The following is a 26,521-nucleotide window of genomic DNA, read 5'->3' on the forward strand; positions in this document are numbered from 1 at the left end:
CTTCAATCTTGGAGGGTAATAAAGAGGCAAATATAACCTTGAGCCCCGAGCAGTTTGGCATGCTAATTCGAACTCTAGAAGCCAAACTTGAATTAAAACTCGAGGAATCCCTTAAATCCCTAGTGGCCAAACTGGATACTGCTACTGCAGAGATAAAAATATTAGGAGGCCTGATAGAGAAACAGCTAGCCCACCCAGATAAGGTTAATCCTCCGCCCCCTTCAACTAGTACGGTTCACCCAGAGTCTGTTGAAAAAAGCGTAGCCAAGGTGGCCAAACCAACTTACACCTCCCAACAGGCTAATAGAGTCGATACTGACCCCCCCCCGCTCCCTCAGCCCCATTCCCCTTGCCATTAGTTACCTCAGTAGTACACCCTAAGCCAGGGCCTGCTCAAGACCCAATAGCCGCCCCAAGTAGGAGAAGCAATTTTATTAACTTACCCCTGGATTGTGCCCCCTATGTAATCGTACTGGCTAATGTTCCGACCCAAAACCTGTATGTAGCCAAGTCACATGAGGAATCACATGATTCTCTTAAAAATAAAGTGGTATCTTGGCTGAGTTCAAACTGTGGTTTCCCTACAAAATTTGCCGGAGAAATTATCACAACCAGGAGGGTAAACTGGATTGGTCCCATGCGAAAAAACTGTAGAGGGGACTGCGTGGTAGTAAATTTTAAATATCCACAACACGTGGCCACAGTCTTATTACGGGCAGCATCGATGATGAATGACGGTAACAACATCCAAGTGCGCCCTTTGGGATATTTCTACAATCATCTTACTGTAGCCTCTACTCCTAGACAAGGATTGAGTCCCTCTTCTTCATTTGGGCCTTGGTCTACGTGTCAAAGTCAGGGACCAGGAAGGGAGAATTTTTTCAGATTTGGACCCCCCATTGTAACACATAATAGGTTTGACGCACTCTCAGGACTCGAGTTGTGTGACTGACGGGGGGCCGGAGGGGGTATAGTTGACGAAGTTATAGTGGAATTTACCCCTATGGCTCATGTACCTTCTTCTGTTGTTGATGGTTATAAACCGGTAGTGGTTATTCCTGGCAAAGGGGACACTGTCAGGTTGTTAAGCTGGAACATTGCCGGTTTACGGTCAAAGAAAGGAGACCCCAACTGGACAAATTTTGTAAAGCTCTATGACATTGTCGCCATGCAAGAGACATGGGACACGGAATGTGATTATTGGTTGGATGGCTTCACTTCTTTTTTGTACCTGCCCTGCCCTCCCCAGCAGGTCGGAATAGAGGGGGCCTCCTGACGTTGGTCTCTGTGAACGTAAAGGGCAAAATTACAAAGGTTGATTGTGCCACGGATAATTTTCTTGTCGTAGAGATAACCTTGGATGATGGTTGTAAAATGCTTCTTGTAAACTGTTACAATTCACCGCACGGCTACCCTGCAAATGTGCACTTAGTATGGTTAACAGATTTTTTAACTTCATATAAGGAAAAGCAAACCACTTATTGTCATTTTATTTTGATGGGTGATTTTAATGTGCACTTATGCTTAAATTGTGCTCTAATGGACGCAGATGGGCCGGATAGTGTTTCCCCCCCTCATCTCGAACATACTCAGAAGGGACAGGTTCTTGAAAAATTATTAATTGGAAATGATCTGTATGAGGCGGAGTTTTATGACAATAGTTCACAGGTTGCCACATACACGGGAAGGGACTGTGATTCGATAATTGATTTTATTTTTTTATCATCAGGTCTCCTAAAATATGTGATCTCCTACAATGCTGTTGCTATGCCGTTGAGCGATCATAACCCTGTGGGGATGGAGCTAGCAAATGGTTTTTCGCTACTAAAATCATCTGTTACCTCCCAGGCTACAATGCCACTCAAGGTTAAAGACCAGGGGAGAAGTATCAAATGGGGAAAGGTAGTTCCTGATGACTTTTTCCTAAACTTAACATCTATGGCTGATGAAGATTTGAATGTTTGTGCCAATCCCCACTCTAGGAGCGAGGAGGTTTTATCTTCCTTTGAAGGTGTCTATCGGACAGTGGCCATAAACCTAACAGCTAAAGGCCAGGGAGGTAAAAATAAACCGGTGATGGGCTGGTTTGATAATAACTGTAGTAAAGCCCATAACCTCATTAAAAAAGCACTTAATACCCGTCCGAGGGACAAACCTTTAGTGGTGCAGCTTAGAAAGGATTATATTAGGGCAATAAAAACACATAAAAATGAATTAAAGAGTGATGCCTGGGCCGAGCTCATGGATAAAGCCACCTTAAAAAATAGTGCTAAGTTTTGGTCAATTATCAATACCCCTCTGTTCTCCTGTGACCAAAATACTGTCCTGGAACTTAACTTATCCGAGGTAGATTGGCTTAGCCATTTTGAAAAAATCTACGGTAGCAACATGGAGCAGGAACCCTTTGTAGTCCCTGCGTCCGAACTCCCCTTGGCGCCTGTTAGTTTTGATATAGCCGAAGTCATCAGGGCAATCGAGGGCACTGCGGGCCGAAAGGCCCCTGGCCCTGATGGGGTCCCAGCTGATATGTTCAAGGCTAACCCATTGTATTGGGCTAACATTTTAACCAAAGTCTTTAATGCATCAGCAGCTGTAGGATTCCCAAACTCCTGGTCCTCAGCTACTATAATCCCAGTGTTCAAAAAAGGTCAGAGGGGAGACCCTAGATGCTATAGGCCTATATCACTGTTGGACTCCTCGGTTAAAATTCTAGGGAAGGTTGTCCTGGCGAGAATAGCATCTTGGGCCAAAGGGAATAATATTCTGTCCGAGGCACAATATGGCTTCAGGTCGGGGAGGAGTACAGAGGACCAATGCCTCAATCTTCACCTTATAATTTCCAAATATACGAGAGCAAAAGGGGGATCGATATTTTTAGGCTTCATGGACCTATCCACAGCCTTTGATCTAGTCAATAGATCAAGGCTGTGGACTATGCTCCTGAAGCTGGGCCTTGACTGCTCCTTGGTACATTTCCTAGCGGAGCTCCATAAACATCTGAAAGCCTGTATTAGGATGACAACAGAGGGGAAATGTACGGCTAGTTTTAGATCAAGTAGAGGGGTCCGTCAGGGCTGCATCCTGGCCCCAATGTTATTCACGTTATACGTGAATTCATTGGAGGAGGACCTAACAGCTGTCACTCAGGATATCCCGTGCATGGGGGGTGCACCAATCCCGGTGCTCCTCTATGCCGATGATGCGGTGTTGATAGCCAGGACCCCAATTGCCCTGCAAAAGCTGCTAGATTCTTTTGGAAATTTCATGTCCAGTCTAGACCTGGTGATCAATAGCAGTAAATCCCATACAATGTCAGTAGGCTGCTCAAAAAATAAAGAGAAAACCTTCTTCTGTGACGGCGAGGTTATCTCTAGCGTTAAGGTTTTCACCTACTTAGGTGTAATTTTTGACCATAGGGGTACTTGGACACCACAGTTAACATCTAAAGCAAACGCAGTGAGAAGTTCAGCCTCCGCAGTTTTGGGGTTCGCAAAAAGATTAGGGGGGAAACCCATAGAGGCTATCTTGGCCATATATAAAGCCAAGACAGCCGCTATTGCTAGATATGGGGCTGCAATTTGGGGTTTTGTAAAATCTGACCGCATCCAAACAGAGGAAAACAAATTCCTGCGGTCGTTGCTGGGCCTACCTCAGTCAACTGCAACTTATTCCCTACACCTTGAGCTAGGTCTTGGTTATATTATAGACACGATAAATCTAGCCCCACTCCTGATGTGGATCAAGCTCTGGCTAAATCCGAACCTTAGCCTTAACCACAAGATCATAAAAGATTGTCTTAAACTAGACCACAGGAGGGATATCCAGTGGCTGTCCTATGTAGAGTCCTTGGCTGTGAAGCTAGGACACCCTGAGATTTTTGAAAGTCCAGAATCCCTGTGTAAAGCAGATCTAGTGTGGGTGAAGACTAACTTTATTAGGCTTTGTGTTGCCGAGCGTGAAACGGTCGAGTTATGCAAACCATCCGTGAGGGTGCATGTAAAGATAACTATATCCCTTGAGCTGGCTCCTTATTTGTCAGTGGTTACAAATTTCTTCCATAGATGGCTACTGACCAAGTTCAGTTTCAATCAAATCTATATGGTCCTCTGGGACGAGAAAGATTGGTGTAGGCTTGAGGAGTCGGCCCCATGCAAATGTGATGGTCATTCCACCCAGGACACTGCGCATTTCCTGTTTTTCTGCTCCTTTTATTGTGAACCCCGGATTCTATATTTAAAACCAATATTGAAGGAGATGAGATTTATGCAGTATAAGCCCGCAATGTTATATTTACAAATGATGGATTCTCCTGTAACTATGTATTGCACCGCCAGTTTCCTGGCTGCTTCTGTAAGAAGTAAGAGATTGAGATTAAGATTGGATTTTTAATATTGAAAGATAATCATTTCTGTATTATGTATTTGATTAATGTATTGTTGGGCTCAAACGGAAATGAAATTGTGTAATTACCCTTTTAAACTGGGTTTTAACTTTCGTCATGTTTAATACTGTATTAATTGATTTTTAAAAATGTTTTAACAGTTTTATAAATGTCTAGAATACTTTTATGATTTTAACTAATCGAATAAAGTGGTTTTGACTTGACTTGACACAGACAAGAGTAGCTGTAGTGGGGGACCTGGTTAGGCCAGAGTCCACCTGAGTTCCAAAAGTAAACCCAGCCAAATTCTTGGGGGTGCTACCACCACCTGGGGGATTACTGCTAACAGTAACAGGAGGTGTTGGAGCTGTACTTGGAGGAATATTTTCCTTGTTGCTATTCTTTGGACAACAGCTGTCTGTTTTCCAGTGGCCAGTCTGTTTACAGGCATGGCAGTAAGGTTTCTTCTGGGTAGAGGAGTTGTTTTGGGAGGACCCACCCCCATCCTTGGAGTTTTGGGGCCCTGTGGGAGACTTGTCTTTAGATTTATCCCCATCCTTCTCTTGAGCCTTGGAAGTATCCTTCTTTTGGTCATTACCCTGATTCTTAGGCATAATCCTGGTTCTGACCCATTTGTCTGCCCTCTTACCCAATTCTTGTGGAGAGGCCAGATCTGAGTCCACCAGGTGCTGGTGCAAAAGCTGTTTTGACAATTACTTAGGATCTGCTCCCTCATAATCAAATTATACAATCCTGTATAGTCATGTACTTTGCTGCCAAGTAGCCAACCTTCCAGAGCCTTAGTAGCTCAATCTACAAAATCAGTTCAGTCCTGAGTCTGAGATTTTTGGGTATCTCTGAACAACAACCTGTATTGCTCAGTGGTTAGGCCAAACCCATCAATAAGAGCACTCTTCAGGACAGTCTAGTTTTTAGCATCCTCAGGTCTAACAGTGAGCAGCTTATCTCTCCCTTTCTCAGAAAAGGAGTGCCATAAGATTGCTGCCCACTGTTCATGAGGAACCTGCTGTACCATGCAGGCTCTCTCCAGAGCAGTCATCCATTTGTGGATGTCATCCCTTTCCTTGTAGGGGGGCACAATCTTTGTCAGGTTTCTATTATCATAGGCCCTGTCTTTCACTTTAGGAATTATGCTGCCACCAGTGGGTATCTCCCCACACAGTTTTCTTTCCCTTGCTAAAGCAAGCTTCGCTTGGGCCAAGGCTACCTCTTCCCTCTCTATCTGGAGTTGGACAGCCCTCATCCTGGCCTTATGCTCTTTTCTCTGGGGGGAAGTCATTCCCCTTTGAGATTTCCTTGAGGCACTAGAAAGTTGAGATTCCCTGGAAGGAGATCTCTCACTTCTATTGCCTGGAAGGATTCTGTTATGTACTCTGGAGAGGTGCTGGCCCTCTCCATTTCCATGTAGGTCCAGGTTGACTTGGCTAAGCCTCTCAACTGGTACCTGGTTATCCCCTTGATCATGATCTGACTCTTCACCTTCTGATTCAGAGTCCACCTCCTCATCTTCTGCCTCTGGGGTAGTGTTCTCAGTATCTGGGGGATTCACTCCTTCTCCTGACCCTGAGGGAACTGCATTAGTTTTCTCAAGATCATCCTTTTCTAGGATGGCTATCAAGTCAAGTCAAGTCAAGTCAAGTCAAGAGATTTATATAGCGCGCTACATACCCATAGGGTCTCAAGGCGCTTGAGGAAGGGTGGGGAATTATTTGTCGAATATCCAAGTTTTAAGTTGCTTTCTGAATGCTAGGTGGTTTTGAGTAAGGCGAAGGTGAGTGGGAAGAGAGTTCCAAGTTTTAGCTGCCAGGTGGGAGAAGGATCTACCTCCCATGGTGGTTTTGGTGATGCGAGGTACAGTGGCAAGGGCTTGATTGGAGGATCGTAGCTGACGGGAGGGGGTGTAGAAGGACAGTCGTGTGTTGAGGCATTCGGGTCCAAGTTCGTAGAGTGCTTTGTGTGCGTGGGTTAGGAGGCGGAAAGTAATCCTCTTATTTACGGGGAGCCAGTGGAGGTTTTTCAGGTGACCAGAGATGTGTTCTTTACGCGGGATGTCTAGTATGAGCCTGGCTGAAGCGTTCTGGATGCGTTGGAGTTTTTTCTGGAGTTTTGCGGTGGTGCCGGCGTATAGGGTGTTTCCGTAGTCCAGACGGCTCGTGACCAGTGCGTGGGTGACCGATTTTCTAGTTTCGGTGGGGATCCAGCGAAATGTTTTTTTGAGCATGCGAAGAATGTTGAAGCAAGATGATGAAACGGCGTTGACTTGTCTGGTCATCGAGAGTGAGGAGTCCAGGATGACGCCCAGGTTCCGTGCGTGGTCCGTCGGGATGGGTGCTTTTCCAAGGGCCTCTGGCCACCAAGAGTCATCCCAGGCGGAGGGGGAGGTGCCTAAGATGAGGACTTCTGTTTTGTCTGAATTCAGTTTCAGACGGCTGTGCTTCATCCACTTGGCTACTTCTTTCATTCCTTCGTGTAAGTTGGTTTTAGCGGTGTTAGGATCTTTGGTGAGTGAGAGGATCAGTTGAGTGATGGTGGGGTTGTGACCCCTTTTCAGCTTCCTTGCAATGCACAAGGCATTCAAGTCCTTGGAGCTGAGTTTGTCATAGCTGGAAGGTGCCTTGGTAAGGTCACCTGTCACAGGCAGAGCAAGTGGTTGCTCACCTGTGCCAGACATGACTCTAGTGAGGTGTAAGTGGTGCACCTACCTACACTAAGTGTTTTCCTACTGTATCTTGCTAGTGAGTTGTAGGCAGGGTGTGCTAAGCCTTTTGATCTACAACTACTAAGTTCAGTAGAACTTAAATATGTAAGCTTTGTTTATATGTACCTATGGTACTTAATGCGATCTTTCAATTTAATAAAAAGATTGCAAGGGTAAAACAACAGCAAGCTCAAATCCCAACCGCTGCACACCAATGTGAGAAGTTGACCTGATGTATGATGTCCACAATTCTATGGGCACCTTGTATCAGTCCAAACAATCCCTTATGGTGGTGGTTGTAAGTCAACCTTAAAAAGACAAACTATCTTAGTGGTAGCATGGACTAAGCAGCCTTCAGGCTAAACTCCAGAGGGCATGTGAAGCCAGCTGTTTTATCATATGCAATCCTATAATATCAAATGAAAGGACACCACACAAGTTATATATTATAAAAATATATGTCTTTATTCTCAGAATAATCCCCTATACTCTTTATGAGTATAGAAGCACAAGCGTTTAAACAAAAGCACAATATAACATATGAAAGTTGCACGTTTATGGATGAGGCCGGTGGCCACTGAAACCGTATATTAAAAAAGTGGTATAAGTATGACTAATCAAACAGTGGTAAGGCCTAGGGCCTTGGGAATCACTGGGACTACACTGGACTAAAAACAGTTAGGACGGGAGTAGCCCGCGGGATTCGGGTGCAGTGCTGAAAGCACAAGCATGCACCAATGCAAAGTCAATGGTGCGTAAAAGTTATCGAGTTACAGATCTAGGAGTCTTCCGACTGGACTAGAAGTACAAATCTTTAGACTTAGACACTAGAGGTGTAAACCACTACAGGAGGACCGGCGTTCAAGAGTTACCTCACCCACAGGAAGCAGGTGCACAGGTGCAAAAGCGTGTCGGGTTTCGTCGTGTAGATCTATGGAGACTGGAGATGAAGATGCTGCAGGTGGCCAGAAGAGAAGTGTCCGGTGTGATCCAAGGGTGGATCGAAGATGTAGAGTACCTGAAAGCAGAGGGGGCAGAGCCTTGGTCACTAGCCAGTGACCAGGAAGGAACCAGGAGATGTCAGGCGCAATCAGGTGGTTGGCATGAAGCTTGTCTCCGCTGCCACGTGGACTCTGGGGCACCGAGGATGTCCAGGAGTGGAGCACGAGCTGTCCCACAAAGGGTCTCGCTGTCGGCAGTGTCGGCTTCGGATCGGAGTTAACAAGCCTTGGCAAGGGCAACCCACGCAGGATTTGAAGATCGCTTCTTGACCGGACCAGCAAGGTCAGATTGGGTGCTCCTTTTCAGGGGAGTGAGGGCCAGTCTGGAGCAACCAGAGTAGCAGAGCAAATTCAAAGGTTCGTTGGTACTGGGGCCGCTAGCCAACGGGCAAGCGACCGGACCAATGCGTCGAGCAGGAAAATGCAAAAGGGCCCCACGCAGCACTCGATGAGTGTGGAGGAGAGAACTTTGGTGCAAAAGCTGCTCCAGGCTGAGGCTTCTCAAACCCCAATGCACAGCGTCGAGGGAGCCTCGGGAGCTGCACGTCAGAACTTCGTGGTTTTTCCAAGATGGCTGGCCCCACGCTTCAGGTCGCCTCCACGGGTCTCAGATTCGCTGGGACTGTGGATCGGGCTGTTGGAAGGCAGGAAAGCTGGGTCTTGTTGATCTCTGTTGCTCGAGTTCCGGCGGGAACTGCAACAAAGCAAATGGTGAATCGCTGGATGATGCCTGTTTGCACAGGGTGGTCACTCCTTGACCACAAGGGAGATTCTTCAGTCCTCTATGTCGAGTAGGATGTCGAAGGGTCCCGAGTTTCATTTCATAAGTTTCAGTCAGGATAATCTGATGTGCATTGGCACTGCTCCCACCTTTATTCCAAATTTGGAGGGGCTGGATTACCTGCTAGGCCCCTCCTATGGGTGGGACCCAGGAAGGGGGTGGTTACACCCCTTTCCCTTTGTCCAGTTTTGTGCCAGGACTGGGGCTGGAGTGCCCCAGAACCGGTTTGGCTGGATTTTGCCTGGGACACCTTGTGTGCCCCAGGCAGTGTCTAGTTTAATTCAGCCCACCCTGCCCCAATCCACTATCTCCTGCCTGGGGAGGTGTAGCACCTCCCTGTGACAGGAAACCTTTTGTCCAGGCCTCCCCTGCCAAGTTTCGGTCAGCAGTAGGTGGCCAGACTTGTGTCTGTGGCAGCAGCATCCATTTTGTAATGCTAAGGCTCTGGTTAGGATTAACCGCGTTTTAAGTACAGTAACATGTCATCTCCCTCTAGAAGGGTGGAATGATACCCCCGTTGCCAGAACAGGCGAGGGGGTAGTATTCCAAAGTGTATGACACCAAACACGACATGTTTTGATAAAGCCAAACCAAAGTTAGCAATAACCGCAAGGATTATAATGCATTTAAGATTATATGGTATGGCAATATCCTGGAACAGCAGTAAGGAAATGTTTCCGACCACTGCAGACAGGCTCAGCTCATGCTAGAGCACCATCTCACATAAAACCAAGCACTCTGCCTCCAGGATTGTTAAGGCCTGCCATCGGAGTGACTGATAGGTATATATGTGTCCAGATATAGGTTTAGATATAGGTATACTATATCTAAGCAAGGGGTGATTACACCACCTTGCCCCAGCTGAGTGATCAGCCAGTTGTGTCGATTTAAATACCAGCCAGGGGTGGTAAACGATATGCTGCAGCCCCTGGTAGGCCTTGGATGCACCTGTGCCCTGAGCACCTATAGTGCATGGTACAGGGGCTGATAAGGTGTCCAGTACCAAATTGGTGATGTACCTAGGGTACATGGAGTCCATTTAAAGAGACAGCAGATAGCCTGGGACCCTGATTAGCAGGATCCCAGGCCAACTAAGTCGAAAACCAGCTAAACACTAGGCAAAAAATCTGGGGTAACCATAGTCAGGTATCCACCCTCCTACAGAGGCAGATACGACTGTCGGTGCCATGAAGACGCTCACCTAGTGCTGTGCTCCTGGCAGGCTGTTGTACACCGCACTGTGTGCCCCTGGGCAGGCCGCTCTTCATCTGTGCCTCAGTTTAGAGACTAGTGCTATGCTCCTGGTAGGCTGTTGTACACCACACTGTGTGCCCCTGGACAGGCCGCTCTTCCCCTGATGCTTCAGTCTAGAGCCCTAGTGCCGTGCTCCTGGCAGGCTGTTGTACACCACACTGTGTGCCCCTGGGCAAGCCGCTCTTCCTCTGATGTTTCAATCTAGAGCCCTAGTGCTGTGCTGCTGGCAGGCTGTTGTACACCGCACTGTGTGCCCCTGGACAGGCCGCTCTTCCCCTGATGCTTCAGTTTAGAGCCCTAGTGCCGTGGTCCTGGCAGGCTACTGTACACCGCACTGTGTGCCCCTGGGCAGGCCGCTTTTCCTCTGATGTGAGGAAATGAAAAATCTTCATTCTCAGGGGTCTTACTAATATCAATAAAGAACTTGGCACAGAAGCTGAAATATGAAAAAGACATCTTTATTAAACTTAATTAAGTGAGGCCACGTCACACAGAAGCCGTAGCAAATGAATGAGGTAGTCTGAGGAATACAAAAAACAGAGGCCTTTTATCTGTTTTAGGGTTACAAAACTCAGCACAAAAGAAAGGGGCAGTCCTAGCTTTTGCAAGCATGCAAAAAACCCAACATTCCTTCTTACACTAGCTGGACAAACCCATAATAAAAGACCACAACCCATATCGTAAACAGGTCATAAAAAGAAGAAACAGATGAGAGGTAGTAAAAGGGGTGTGTATGTGCATACTAAACTTTACAATCTCCTGTGCTCTGATCCTTAATCTTGATCAGCTACTGGGCAAGGAACTGGTCTAACAAGGTCAGCTTCAGGCAACAGGGTCAGTTCACTCAGGTCATTCAAAAGTCAGCTAAAGTCATCGGCCTATGTGAGGGCAATTACAAAATGGCTGCCATGCACAAAATGGAACCCAAGGATTCAGAACGAAATCTTCAAATACACAGTGAATCCATCGGTGTAACATGATGAAAACACTCATACTTGCTGAGCTCACTGTTTACGGTTCACTGTTACCAAAATCGTAACGGAACCACGAACTTTATGACCCAGGTTCAGAATTCACGGAACCTCAGACCCTCCTTTTGCCCTACATAGGCAATAACCTAAACTCACGTCAATCTGAATCCAGGTCTATATTCATCAGATCATCAAGATGTTGCTGGAGCATAATCCTATTACTTAGTAACTCTCTCCGGACAGGTCCCCTTACAAACGTAGTAGCGCAAAGGCCACGTATGGCAGGACCAAAATAGGGAATACATCTATCTGTAGTATGTGGCATAAGACCACACGCACAACAATTAGTGATGTTCACAACTAACTGGTGTTGATGTAGAAGCTGTACAAAAGGAATTATTAGTAAACTCTGATCTCCTAACCAGTTCATGTTCAGGTAAAATATGGAAAGAATGTAAAGAAGGAATAGTAGGAAGAGACATAGGTTGGGAGGTGGGTACAGATGTCAATTGAGTAGAAAAAGCAATCTCACCCATAAAAGACAGCGTCATGTTTAAAAAAACACTAGAAAACACGTTATTAAGCACATATAGACAACAGGAGAAAGTAGTGACCACTATTACAAACGAAATTATAATTTTTCACAACCCTAAGCAAAAAGCAAATCCTAAAATTATCTAGTAACATTTTTAGGGCTCCCATGCATTTCAGTAATTTTTTATGTGTTCAGGTGAAACAGTGGTGACCCTCATCAATGCTCTGAGGTGAAAAGGGGATACTCTTCCACAGAGAATGGACTTTATTCTGCTTTTACTAAACAGAATAGTACTTTAAAACAATGCCAGCAAAACAATCAGTCTCCTAACACCCATTCTATGTTATCATACAGGAAATACCCAGAGTCCGTCCAAACCTCTCTGGCAGGCTTCTATTGTCCATAAAATCTTCTTTTTGTTGTTGCATGGGCCTCTTGATTCAGGCCTCCCATGAAAAAAATGCTTCTCAGTATCCGTTGGAGTGCCCTCCTGGCAAACACTCATAGCTCATTCGAAAGTCTCAATGTCTCAAGGAAGTGCACCAGTATCTTCCCTCTGCGGCAGGCACTACAGGTAGTGTGCTCTCCATTGATCAAGTGCAAACAAAACAGGTGATGGACTGAATGTGGATCAATGTCACACATTCATCCCAGTCCAAAGATCTGGGCCCAAATCCATCGTTTTTTTGCACTCCACACCACCCTGGGTTAGACAATGGCGATATGCAAATCAGCTCTGACCCTGTGCCCCATGGGAACAGTCCAGTCTGAACTACAAAAGCCATGTCCTTCCCAGAACGGAATCAAGCATCAGAGGACCGGTCCGGTTTCGAGGTAACACCTCTCATCAGCCCGGCTAGCTTGACTCCAGTGGTGTGGAGTGCCTGGGACCCACGTCTGGGCATCCCCAGCGCACTTATGGCGGCAATTGCAAACAAAACAGGTGATGGACTGAGGATGCTCGGACGTGGGTCCCAGGCACACCACACCACTGAAGTCAAGCTAGCCGGGCTGATGAGAGGTGTTACCTCGAAACCGGTCCGGTCCTTGGATGCTTGATTCCGTTCTGGGAAGGACATGGCTTTTGTAGTTCGGACTGGACTGTTCCCATGGGGCACAGGGTCAGAGCTGATTTGCATATCGCCATTGTCTAACCCAGGGTGGTGTGGAGTGCAAAAAAACGATGGATTTGGGCCCAGATCTTTGGACTGGGGTGAATGTGTGACATTGATCCACATTCTGTCCATCACCTGTTTTGTTTGCAATACCGCCATAAGTGCGCTGGGGATGCTCAGACGTGGGTCCCAGGCACTCCACACCACTGAAGTCAAGCTAGCCGGGCTGATGAGAGGTGTTACCTCGAAACCGGTCCGGTCCTCGGATGCTTGATTCCGTTCTGGGAAGGACATGGCTTTTGTAGTTCGGACTGGACTGTTCCCATGGGGCACAGGGTCAGAGCTGATTTGCATATTGCCATTGTCTAACCCAGGGTGGTGTGGAGTGCAAAAAAACGATGGATTTGGGCCCAGATCTTTGGACTGGGGTGAATGTGTGACATTGATCCACATTCTGTCCATCACCTGTTTTGTTTGCAATACCGCCATAAGTGCGCTGGGGATGCTCAGACGTGGGTCCCAGGCACTCCACACCACTGAAGTCAAGCTAGCCGGGCTGATGAGAGGTGTTACCTCGAAACCGGTCCGGTCCTCGGATGCTTGATTCCGTTCTGGGAAGGACATGGCTTTTGTAGCTCGGACTGGACTGTTCCCATGGGGCACAGGGTCAGAGCTGATTTGCATATCGCCATTGTCTAACCCAGGGTGGTGTGGAGTGCAAAAAAACGATGGATTTGGGCCCAGATCTTTGGACTGGGGTGAATGTGTGACATTGATCCACATTCTGTCCATCACCTGTTTTGTTTGCAATACCGCCATAAGTGCGCTGGGGATGCTCAGACGTGGGTCCCAGGCACTCCACACCACTGAAGTCAAGCTAGCCGGGCTGATGAGAGGTGTTACCTCGAAACCGGTCCGGTCCTCGGATGCTTGATTCCGTTCTGGGAAGGACATGGCTTTTGTAGTTCGGACTGGACTGTTCCCATGGGGCACAGGGTCAGAGCTGATTTGCATATCGCCATTGTCTAACCCAGGGTGGTGTGGAGTGCAAAAAAACGATGGATTTGGGCCCAGATCTTTGGACTGGGGTGAATGTGTGACATTGATCCACATTCTGTCCATCACCTGTTTTGTTTGCAATACCTCCATTGATCAAGGGCATAGATCATTTTATGCAGATCCGGGCCTACATTCTCAGGCTCCAACACTCATTACTCAGTGTCAGAGAACATTCAGGCTGCTCTTTCATGGGCACCAGAATGTAGTGTCTTTTGCCAATCTCGGATCCTCCGGTGCACTGCACTTCCATTGGAGCAAAGGAAAAAGGGGAGGTGTGTGGCCAAAACTCAGGCCAAGGGGCTCAAGGGACTGCACACTGTCAGAGGTTACCAGCACATGACAGGCGCTCTTTTGCACTGAAATTCTGGTTCTGTGGCAAAACCAGCTCCTCCTTCTTTTCTGATGTTCAACGCCTTCTGATGAAGCAAGCACAATACTCTGGAGATATCATTGATGCCACGCTGGCGATCGCTGTCTGGGTGCTGGGACTTTTCATCTGTTAGCTGTCACTAATGGGATTGTGGGTGAGTTCCGCAGGTTATTATGACTTAATCCCGCAGAACCTAGTGACGTAGGAGATGTGACACATTTGTTAGTTTCCATCAATAAAGTACAAAAACAGTTCATTTAACAAAGGGACTGCAAACAGGTGGCCTGCAATCTTCAAAGGAGTGGCTATACGCCATGGGAATTCTATCTGAATGGATGTCCTCACACATGGTGGCATTGTCTAATGGGGTAAACACATTTTTCTCTCAATGATTACGTATAGGTGTTCCTAAATTCCTTATCTAAAATATCTCATAAGTGAGTATTGACTCAGTAAACCAGTCCATCACTACCCTGACAGTCAGACTGGGAAACATCAAAGTAGGCCTAAAGAAAATTCTTTAAAAAACAGTATGGTCATACAAAAGTGATTTATACATAATATGGGGGTCTCTGGTACATTACTGCAATCTGGAAGTGTGAACCTGAACAATACATCAACAATAATAAGAGTTGACTAGTGAAAGAAATATGGAAAAGAGAAATGGGACTAGGTCACAGCTAAAATCCCCAATAACTAGGCATGATGCGCTTGGGTGATAGTCAGGCATGTGACACAATACCAAGAGTATGGGTGATACACAAAAGGTCAAAATAATACACACATTTAAACTCTACCGCTGGCCGCTACACCATATACAGTAATCTCAGCTAATGTTCCAGTTCCTTCTTCAGGGAAAAATGAAACCTGGTTTCCTTTATGGTACAAAGCCATACACTACTTATGAAGCAGAATAAAACTGATTAATGTAATATAGAAATTAGGTCACCATGTACAAGAGTCACAGATCTATAATTTTATCCTTACGTCTAATCAGGATACATACATTTAGGGCTGCCTGTTCCTTTAAGGGAAGAGGCAGTAAGTGACAGCAGGTGACACACTTTGATCCTGTATATCTTTTTTATTTTCCTTGAATACTATTCATAGCCAAATTGACATACACTGGTGAAGTGTTGTCTGTGTCTCGCACAGTTATGAAAAATCATATCTGTGAAATTTAGCAAATCAACCCAACTGTTGTACAGCGATACACATCGTCATGTATATCCCCTCACAACACAGGTAAACTTGTAATAGTATCAAAGGCAGCAAGCACAAAAAGCATAGACAAAACAGTAGCATATATAACTGAGCGGAGACGCACAATACCATGTCCCAAAACCCAATATTCGGGCCATTCGGGCCTTCTTACCCTCCTTTTGACAGTAGATCACCAGTTAGTGGATATCTGCTGTCAAATACAACTTTCTAACATACAGGACCAGCAAGAACAATTCATGATAGGACCAAATACACAAACATAAAAAAAACACATGAACATTTCTTTCCAAAGGAGTTACCCAAAAACACATCTCATTTCAACCAACCAAACTCACGTGTCTTGTCTGCTTTAAATCACCCAGAACAATCCATGAATGATCTGTAGGCAGAAGCAAAAAAAAAATACACAACACACAAAAGAGAGACATTTCTCATAACAAACAAATATCAATTATAACTTTTAATCAGAAGACAAAACCTGATACACATTAACAAACACAAAAATAAATTTCCATTACTTAACTGTTACCATCTTGTCAGTCACCTTGCAACATGAAGCCCTTTTAACTTTCCAAAAGTAAAATCCTTTCACTGACACTCCATGTTAGCCTTGTGCCACAATCTCCACTGTAAAAAATAATTCTTAATTGGCAAATCGTTCTCACTTAGGCATGTAGCCTTCAAAATTTTAGCAAAGGGCTGCATCTTATTTTTTGTCTAAGACTTAATGCAACACTTCGTTTTCTGTCAAATAAAAGCAACTAGCAGACATTATTTTTTTCAGAGCAGAGACACAAATGTATCAGTTCTGCAGAGCATTTAACATGATGTTGTGACTTTCAAAGAAACTTTTTTTATATTTCCCTTTGGAATTAAGTTCTTTAATTTTATTGATGTTCTTATGGAGAAACCAGAAATCCCATACTTTCAGAGGCCTGTTTAGCAAGGTCATTCTGCATTCCACAGAGACAAGGCCCTAATTTAAAAGGTCACAAATGTCAACATGACAGCCTCTTCCATTGTTTACAGGGAAACTAAAGATAGCATCTCAGCGCAACTTGAGCCTTTGCAGCTTTTCCAGTCCCGAGCTTCTGCTCACTGTGAATTATCTCTATTCCCAGATTATTAAACTACATTTACTGTGAATAATTCACAGATGCTTCAGTCTAGAGCCCTAGTGCCGTGCTCCTGGCAGGCTGCTGTACACCATACTGTGTGCTCCTGGGCAGGCCGCTCTTCATCTGATGTTTGAGTCTAGAGCCCTAGTACTGTGCTCCTGGCAGGCTGTTGTACACCGCACTGTGTGCCCCTGGGCAGTCCGCTCTTCATCTGATTCTTCAGTCTTCAGCCCTAGTGCCGTTCTCCTAGCAGGCTGCAGTACACCGCACTGTGTACCCCTGGGCAGGCTGCTCTTCATCTGTGCCTCTGATGCCTCAGTTTAGAGACTAGTGCTGTGCTCCTGGCAGTCTGTTGTACACCGCACTGTGTCCTCCTGGTCAGGCCGCTCTTCCTCTGGGCCTTGGATGCCTCAGTTTAGAGACTAGTGCCGTGCTCCTGGCAGACTGTTGTACACCGCACTGTGTGCTCCTGGGCAGGCCGCTCTTCCTCTGATGCTTCAGTCTAGAGCCCTAATGCCGTGCTCCTGGCAGGCTGCTGTACACCGCACTATGTGCTCCTGGGCAGGCAGCTCTTCATCTGTGCCTCTGGTGCCTCAGTTTAGAGACTAGTGCAGTGCTCATGGCAGTCTGTTGTACACCGCACTGTGTGCCCCTGGGCAGGCCGCTCTTCTTCTGTGCCTCAGTTTAGAGACTAGTGCTATGCTCCTGGCAGGCTGCTGTACACTGCACTGTGTGCTCCTGGGCAGGCTGTTCTTCCTCTGATGCTTCAGTCTTGAGCCCTAGTGCGGTGCTCCTGGCAGGCTGCTGTACACCGCACTGTGTGCTCCTGGGCAGGCCGCTCTTTATTTGTGCAGAGGCGTAGCTACAGCTTGTGGCGCCCAGGGCTATCCCTCAGATTGCCGCCCTGGGGGAAGGGATGCTGGAGAAAAAGGTTGGTGAGCACTTGAAAGAGGTCAGAGAGACACGTAGTATCGCCGCTAATAGTTACCTCGATCCAGCAGATCTACAGCCTAACTGCAGGTGCTTGCTCTTTTTGGTATTAATTCTTAGTGGAGCTATGTAACCTGCTTTCTAGATGTCCATTGCTGTCATTTTAATTATAGTCAGCTGCAGCAGGCGTTTGCAGCAGTGTTAGATCTTCTGAGAGTTTCTCGTTGCTCAAATGGGTCTAATTTCTGATATGTATGTTTCCTCCTCTTCATTGCTTGATTTTTGCTCGCAAGAAAGTGTCACTCATAGTGGTTGAAATGTCACTCATAACCACACTGAAATTATGCACATGTCACACGTAGCAATCTGAAACCTTGGCAGCTATGGATGGCACATGTCATGATGTAATTTACTGACTACCTAACTTGTTAGCAACTCTAAAATTATGCAGAAATAGTCATTAGAAACTATTTTAAGGATGAATATAAATTCTATTCAATACACAGATAGTGGGAGGGGGTTAACTGAGCACCTGCCTAATGCCACTGGTTAGAGTACATGCACTGAATAAAGAAAATCAGCAAATTTAATATTAGAAATGGCTTGTCTTAATGCAAAAATCTCTAGATGAAAGAGTCAAAATATATGAAGTAATAAAGCAATCTGAGACCTTGTCCTTTCATACACCTTGACTTATTTGACCAAAAGAAATTGACAGAGCGCCCGGTCTACTAACCCCTAGCACTGGACAAAAATACACACCAAAGTCCAAAAGGTTATGTGAATTAATTTTGCAAGAACTACTACTCAGGATGTTGTACAAATAGTTATTCGATTTCCTATTCAGGGCTTCAGCATGTCTGTTACATTAGCAGATGTGCCTTTAAAAGTCTAGGTTTATTTATTTATTTATTTTGAAAGTTTTATAAAGCGCGAACAAGATCCTAGCGGATATCAGAGCGCTATACAAACATTAAATGTTACATATACAAGCAGTAATAGTAGATCCACATAGAAGTACAAAGAATATAATAAAGAAGGACAATATAGTTATATTTAGCATTAATGAGTGTCTTGTGGTTAAGAGCATTAGCTGCCTTTCACCGCCTTGATTCAACAAACCATACCCATCTGTATTTAGCCATGAGGATGGATTTAACTTCATTTTTAAAAGCAGTAGTGGAAGGTTTAAGTCTGATTTCTGGGGGTAAAGCATTCCAGAATCTGGGTGCCATCCCAGAGAAGGATCTGTTATAGGTTTTTTTCTTATGGAATTTTTGTGTTTTCAGGAGTAATTTTTCAGCATTTCTTGAGGATCTGGTCCCACCAGAAATTGTCAGTTTCTCCGCCAGGTAGCAGGGGGTCTTTTGATGTAAGGCTCTGTGCGTCATGCACGCAATTTTCAGCTGAATTCTCGCATATAGGGGTAGCCAGTTCAGGGATTGAAGATCCGGGGTAATGTGGGAGCTACGTTTAGATCCAGTTATGAGTCTTGCTGCCGCGTTGATTGACACTCTAAGGGGTGCAGTTGATGCTTTGGGCAGACCACAAAGGGTAACACAACCATATTCCACTCTGGGTATAACCAAAGCTTGTACTGCCTGCTTAAAGTCATTGTGTGGTAGGAAGGGTTTTAGTTTCCTCAATGTGTTTATCTGAAGGTTGGCTCCCTTTGTAGCATTGCTAATATGTTTTTGCATGTTGAGGTTACTGTCTAAGGTTATTCCAAGTGACTTAGCTGATTCCACAATGGTCGGTTGTACGTTGAACGCTGTGATATGTTTGATCCAATCTTGCATTTTCGGGATTTGAGCCGGCAGGGCTATTAGGAGAAATTCAGTCTTTAGGGCATTCAGTTTAAGATAATTTTCTGCCAGCCAAGTTTGGGTGTTCCTAAGAGCAGTGTTAAGTAGTATGATGTCCTCTAGGGAATGTATCTTGAGGTATAGTTGTGTATCGTCTGCGTACATGTGGTATTGCACGTTAGAGGTTTGTAGAAGTTCAGTTAGAGGTTCCAAGAAGAGATTGAACAGTGTTGGAGATAGTGCTGATCCTTGCGGTACCCCCAGGGTCACTGGGACGGGTTTGGACAGGGTGTTCTTAATTTTGAATTGTTGCGTCCGATTTTGGAGAAATGAAGTGAACCAGCTTAACACTGCCCCAGATAGGCCCATTCTGTGTTTCAGGAGAACTAAGAGGTTCTCGTGTTTAACCGTATCAAAGGCTGAAGATAGGTCAAGTAGGATGAGCAAACAGGCTCCATTTTGGTCAAGTATTTGCAGCGCATCGTCAATGCTGTGTGTCATGGCTGATTCTGTGCTGTGACCATCCCGGAACCCTGATTGGTGTTTGTTGAGTAGGTCAAAATGATCAATATGTTTCGTTAGCTGTAGATGTACACATTTTTCCAGCAGCTTGGCTAGGGTAGGGATATTGGAGATTGGGCGATAGTTGTTCAAATCCGAGGGGTCAGCTGTGGGCTTTTTTAGAATAGGTGAGACCTGGCCTACTTTGAGGATGTCTGGGATGCATCCTTGTTGGAGGGAACTATTTATGATCTTAGACAAGAGGGGTAGAAGCAGAGGAATAAGGTCTTTGACTGCGTTTGCCGGAAGCGGGTTAGCGGAGTGGTTGGATGGGTTCAAAGTGCTAAGAATTTTGCCTAAGCCAACTTCGGAGTAGGAGGAAAATGATGACCAGCTTGCGTTATTTTTAGGAATAGACTTTAATGGGAGTTGGCCTGCTGCCATGGTACTGGGAGCAGGAGAGGTAAGTGTATCCGGTCTTGCGTATAGGGTTAGGTCCTTTAGGAGGTCTTTCTTGATGGTGTTGGTCTTCAGGGAGAAGAAGGTGGAGAATTCTTCACAGTTTGGCTGCGAGCCTTCATCATCTTGTGGTCGATGCGGTGCTTCCTTAGATTGGGTTCTGATCAACTCAAAAAGTTTTTGGGGACGGTTTCTTGCCTGGTCAAGTTGGAGGCAGAAATAATCGGCTTTGGTGCGCTTGATCTTGCGGAAGTATGCGTTTCTCTTTGACCTGAGAATCAGAAGGTGGTTGGTAGATGGTGTTGACCTCCAAGCCCTTTCGGCAGTTCTGAGAGAGCGCCTATCCTCGTTGAGTATACCATTATACCAAGGTTTAGAGTCTTTCAAAGAGACTCGTTTTAGTTGCAGAGGTGCTACCTCGTCTATTATTGATGTCATGGTCGAGAGGTAGTGGTTGGTGAGCTTGTGTACTGTGGAGGATCATACGAGAGGGAGCAATAGGTTTGCGCAGGAGGATGGTAGAGTTTTGGGCTTACGTTTTTTTAGGTCTCTTTTCCACACTTTTGGTCTTGTGGGTTGGATAGAGCTCATTTTCACCTTTTCCTTAATGGTGAAAGTGATGATGTGATGGTCTGACCAATCACAGGGTAGGATCGACTAGCTGAATGGAGCCTGTTTTAGAGATTAATAAGTCCAGGATCGATCCTTTGTCGTGTGTTGGGATGTTGCAGGACTGCGTTAGGTCTAGATCCGCCAGGAAATTCTTAAGACTGTTAACTGCTGTATCATTAGAATCATTCCAATGGAGGTTGATGTCCATGAAGTGTTCGGTGAAGGTGAGGTTCTCACCTGGTGGGTGATAAATGATATGCAGAGAACAGATCGGTGTACCCTTACTGGTGATGTTAAGGCACATGTATTCACATGAATGGAATAAAGGGGAGATGGTTCTGCTTACCGAGATGTTGCTGCGGTGGATGCAGGCTATGCCGCCCCCGGACTTGTCGGTTCTAGCTCTGTCTAGTCTGATGATGTTGTGGTGGGGAGGAACTAGAATGTCGATGATTGGTGTGGAGGATTCTTTTAACCAAGTTTCAGTAAGCACTATCAAGTCTGGCTCATGTGTGAGGATGAGATCAGCTATGTCCGCTGCGTATCGAACGGCCGATCTGCAATTTAGGAGAATACATTTGAGTGTGGGCGTGCTGATGGTAGAAGAGGGTTCCTGCGTGATAAGGATTCTTCTAAGGTTGTTGTTTGTGATGCCCCTGGTATTTGGTTTAGTGGTCCTATGGGGATTTAGGGGCAAAGTAGGAATTAATGATGCAGCGGGTGTGTTAGGTTTCATTGGGGCGGGAGTTGGTGATGCTGGAGGTGTATTGGGCTTCATGGGAGCGGGATCGTATGAACTTACCAAGGAGAGTATGTCACTTTCTGAGAGCAGGTTGGTGCTTCCGATTGGTCGAGATGAGTTGTTGGAGGAGGGGACTGAGGACCAACTGGGACAGTAGGAATTCGTGTAAGTGGTAGTTTGGCTTCTGGGTTGGCAGATTTTGGGATGTCTAGTTGTTCTGTCATCCCACGGTTGTTTCGCTAAACGATTATTGAGAGCTTGGAGTTCATCTTTGATTTGGTTAAGTGATAAAATGATCTCATCGAGTCTGGGGTTTTGTGCATGTGGGCAAATGGTGTGAGGATGTGTTATGGGTGTAGGTTTGCAAACAGGTTTGGGTGCCTGTCGTGGGGACTGGCCTGGTGTACAGATTGTGGCGGTTGTAAGGGTGGCTGTATTGGTGGCAACAGATGGGGTCTGGTCTGGTATGTGAATAGTTGTGTGTCTGAGTGTGGGTGGGAGGGATGCTGCTGGTAAGAGTGTGTGTGATGGATGGGCTGTGGGTGAGGTTATGAGTGGTGAGTGCATCTGTGTTGAGGGTATTGATGCAGGTGCTGGGAACTGGCTTGATGTGTTGTAAGGGGCTAAAGTATGCGGGGAAGGTAAGGGTGTTTGCGGGTCAGGTGTAGGTGTTGTAGGTGTGCGTGTGTTGGGTAGTCTGTGTGTGTGAGTGTGGATGGTAGGGATGCTGCTGATAAGAGTGTGTGTGATGGGTGGGCTGTGGGGGTGGCTATGGGTGGTGAGTGCGTCTGTGTTAAGGGAGTAGGCGATGGGGACTGGCTTGGTGTATGGTGTGGGGCTAAAGTGTGCGGGGAAGGTGAGGTTGTTTGCGGGTAAGGTATAGGTGTTGTAGGTGTGCGTGTGTGTGTGAGGTGGTATGTAGGGTAGGATGATTGGTCTGGAGGTATGGGTAGAGTTATGGGTTGCGGTCGGTGAGCGGTGTTTGCTGGGGGTACGTAGGTAGCTTCCGCTATGTTGAGTGTCGATGTGGTGGCTTGACATGTGTTGACGGGTAGCGGACGTGAAGCAATGGCGTTGTTGTCAGTGCGGATAGGTCGTGAAGTATGTTGAACATTAACGGAAGGGGTGGCGTGAGTAGCCTTATGGGGTTTAGACACTTGCTCCTTGATGATTGGGAGTATGTTATCTAATAGGCTTAGATTGTGATCTGTAGATTGCATGAGTATGGTTCCATTATTGTAAATGGTAATGGTTGCTGTCGCTTGGAAAATTTGAGAGGGGGCGATATAGATAACTAAACCATGTGGAATGTTCCTGTTGGTGGAGAGTGTAAATAGGGTGAGAAAGGCATTTCTCCATTGCGCTCTGCGCTTTGTGTGGGAGATGATATCATTAGTTGTGTGTCCTTTGTGTAATGAGAAATAGGAATCTGCTATGGGTGTTTCAGGATGTTGTTTTATAAGATTGTGTTTGAAGCGTTTGGCTGCGCTTTTAGAGAGGTTGGGGGGTAGATGATGGTGTAAGTGTGTGCGCCTGTGAGCTCCATCATAGGTGTTTAGTAAGGTGCTGCATGGGTGAGTTTCTGTAAGCAGTCCGTGTTATATTGTGTGGGCAACGAGAAATAGGAGACCGACGACTATTGCGATGTATCTATTATGTATCTATTGCAGTTACTATTGAGATACATTAATAGGTGGTAAGGTCTATTGTTGAGAAGTTAGCAGATGAACGACTATTGTGATGTGCCTATTGTGTATTGAAACAACCATGCAGACACCAACCAGGGCACAAATCTAGGGTACATGCAGATACACGGCGTCCAACCACTATTTTCACAGGGTGAACGCCGTCCACCCTACCAAGAAGTTTCATCCACATGCCATTCCTTAGGCCTGCCCCATGCCTCCAGGTAACAGCTGTACTGCTACAAAACTGTGAAGGAATAGTTCCAGTTCTGAAGAGAAGAATACTTAGAAGTGCAGGCCCATTTGAAACACTGCCCCTGTTACTGTGCCGGTTTGCCCCCATGTCCAGTGATTTAAATGGGAAATATTAAGTGCAGGTACTCACCAACTTTAATGGCAGGGGTGGGGCTATGGGCATGGTTAGGAGGCAAACCATTAACTTGAGATACTCTTGGTGAGCAACTGTGCACAATAATACAACACTTCTACCATCTGTAGATCATTCTTTTTGTCTATGCTTGTACAAAAGGGTAATTTTAAAAGTAATTTTTAGAGTCCCTGTGAGCAATATAATATGTCTCTGCAGATATGGCACATGAAAGCTATTTGTATGTTCACATTATGCACAATTATTGATACTGTGAGTAATTTGTGAACAAAACAAGCATAATGTTAAGCAATTATCCCTTTTTAGTTAGGAGACTGTAAAATCTAGGGGGGCAATAGAAAATTTGCTTCAGTGCAAGTTAGTATAATGAGTGATAGATAGGGCAATGTGCCATTGAAAGGAGCAAAGTACAGGGCCACCTGTTTTGAAGGTTGAAACTGTGGAACAATTATTGATGAGAATAAAACTCTCAGAAAAAAGTGTTTTCCATTTGGAACAGATGTTATACTTGCAGTTATATCCTTTATATTTGTTTATAGATCAGCATTCAAATAATAGCAGCAAAGTGTACGATGCACCTATATTAGAATGGATTGCTTGCACCCCTACAAAATTCATGCAGGGATCATATTTAAATGCTTAACCACATAATAAATAAATAGAGCCTTTCCTTTAGTCTCCATTTCTGATGCATTGCTACACGTTCTCCACACACATTTTACCCACACTTTCTTCCTGCTCCCTTACCACCACCTGCTGTCTCCCCTCCTCCTACCCACATAACTTCTCTTTTCAATGGTTAATCAATCCCTCCTCTTGCCTTTTGTCTGTCTCACATACCTAAACCTTTCCCATGGCATTTTCTCTTTCTGTACCACACGTCTTGCACCTGTTTTCTCTGCCATATATTTTCTTTATCTTCTCTGGCTTATTCTCCCATGTCCTGTCTCTTCCTTGTCTATGTTTCTCTCCTCCGTCGCTCATTTGCCTTTCTTCATTCTCTTTCTCAAGTTTCTTTTGTCAGTTCTTTTCCCATTGTTTACCTCTCACTCCGTCCTGTTTCTGCATCACTCTATCCGTCTACCTCTCTTACCTTTTCTCTCTTTATTCCGAACTGGTATTGAGAGGAGCAGGCCTACCCCTTTCCTCTCTGGCCAACTTGACAGGCAAGACAAACCTCAATGAAGATTAGCATGGTGAGATCCGCAGCCAGAATACCTGTGGCTATTAAAGTGCGCCCTATGGCGGGGCACACTGCCGGCCTGCTCCAAGGGGGTTACAATGCATAGAACTGGGCGGGCAGATAGATTGTGCATACAGCAGTCTGCGTATCAAGCCTCCTCTTCATATAATAAGGCAATGGGAATTGGCGGTTTTGCGCAGAATAACGATGCAAGACACGTTTAACGTGCACACTGCTCAATCATCGACGCAAGTGACAACACTGCTCCCTGGTGATTGCAGCGCAAGCTCTTCTGCGCAATCACACGCTGTAGCCAGCCAGTGAGGTGACCTATGATTCAGCCACAAACAGACCTGGAGGCAGTAATGCCTGCATGCTGTAAGGCCCCTGTGAGTACTGGTACTCTCCGTGTCTAATGAAACGCTCCTTTACTCACAAGAAGAAAACTTAAAAGTGCTGGTAATCCGTACTGGTGAGTACTGGCCCTTTTAAAGCACTGCGCCATGTACAAGGGCAAGGCCAGAACCTGTAACACACTCCCTCTACACATGGAAGCACTTCTGTTAGGTGTTGTGTCCTTTCACTAACCTCACCACCAAAAGTGACATGCATCTAGTTATTTTCTGAAGTGCCACCATCAAAGCCAGTGCACAATCAATGGAGAAAACGTACATGGTTTTGCTTCAATCTTCCAAAGATCAGCACGCACCACCAGAGGGAGAGTCGAGAGACAATGTCTCTCTCACATGATCTGCCCCTGCGCGGCACCCTTGGTCCAACCGACTCACTTAGAGTGACAAGTAAAACAAGTCACTCACTACTTGACCAAAACTGGAAATCGTTCTGTTCTGGTTAATCCCTGGAGCCATGCACACACCAACCACCACGTGCGTGGTGCACGCTCGGTGTCAGCACGGTTCACTGCCGCAGGCGTGCTCCGAACTATAAGGTTTGCAGGGCCGTCATTGGTAGCGCTTGACCGGCCCTGGGACCCAAAGAACATTGTTACATAAATGGTATCCTCGGGTGGTGCGTGCAGTGCGGTTGCACTTACACACACTGGCCAATTAGGTGGTAGCCGCGGCGGCAATTAGCAGCAGTGAGTGAGCACTTTCAAACGGAAACGGGGCACTAGTGGCCCGTTGCGGCGGCATTTATAATTTATTTGGGGACACTGACACCACTGTAATGTCAGAGAGTGTCCCCAAATACATTATAAAGGCCGCCGCAACGGGACATCAGTGCCACGCAGCCACCTGGGGCGGCGGACCGCCCCCCCCCCCCCCCTAGCTACGCCACTGCATCTGTGCCTCTGATGCCTCAGTTTAGAGACGAGTGCGGTGCTGCTGGCAGGCTGTTGTACACCGCACTGTGTGCTCCTGGGCAGGCAGCTCTTCCTCCGTGTCTCTGATGCCTCCAGACAGGTTGGCCATGAAGTGCAGGGGGCGGGCAGGGGGGTGACCTTCACCGCAGCACCTGCCTGCCGGGCCAGCCCCCCCCTCCCCCCGCATTCTCCCAGGTCCAGGGTCACTGCGAGTGCATTGTGATGTCATGTAGATCTTTGGTTCTGTGTAAATATGACGTGTTGGAATGTCGAGGCGCTCTTTGCAAGTTGCCTTGCTTGTCAGCCACGCTTGTTGCTGTCTCCTCTGATAGATCTTTATTGATTTCATCTCTGCTGTGCGGAC

Source organism: Lissotriton vulgaris, chromosome 8 (genome assembly GCF_964263255.1).
Source record: "Lissotriton vulgaris chromosome 8, aLisVul1.2, whole genome shotgun sequence".
Lineage (NCBI taxonomy): Eukaryota > Metazoa > Chordata > Amphibia > Caudata > Salamandridae > Lissotriton > Lissotriton vulgaris.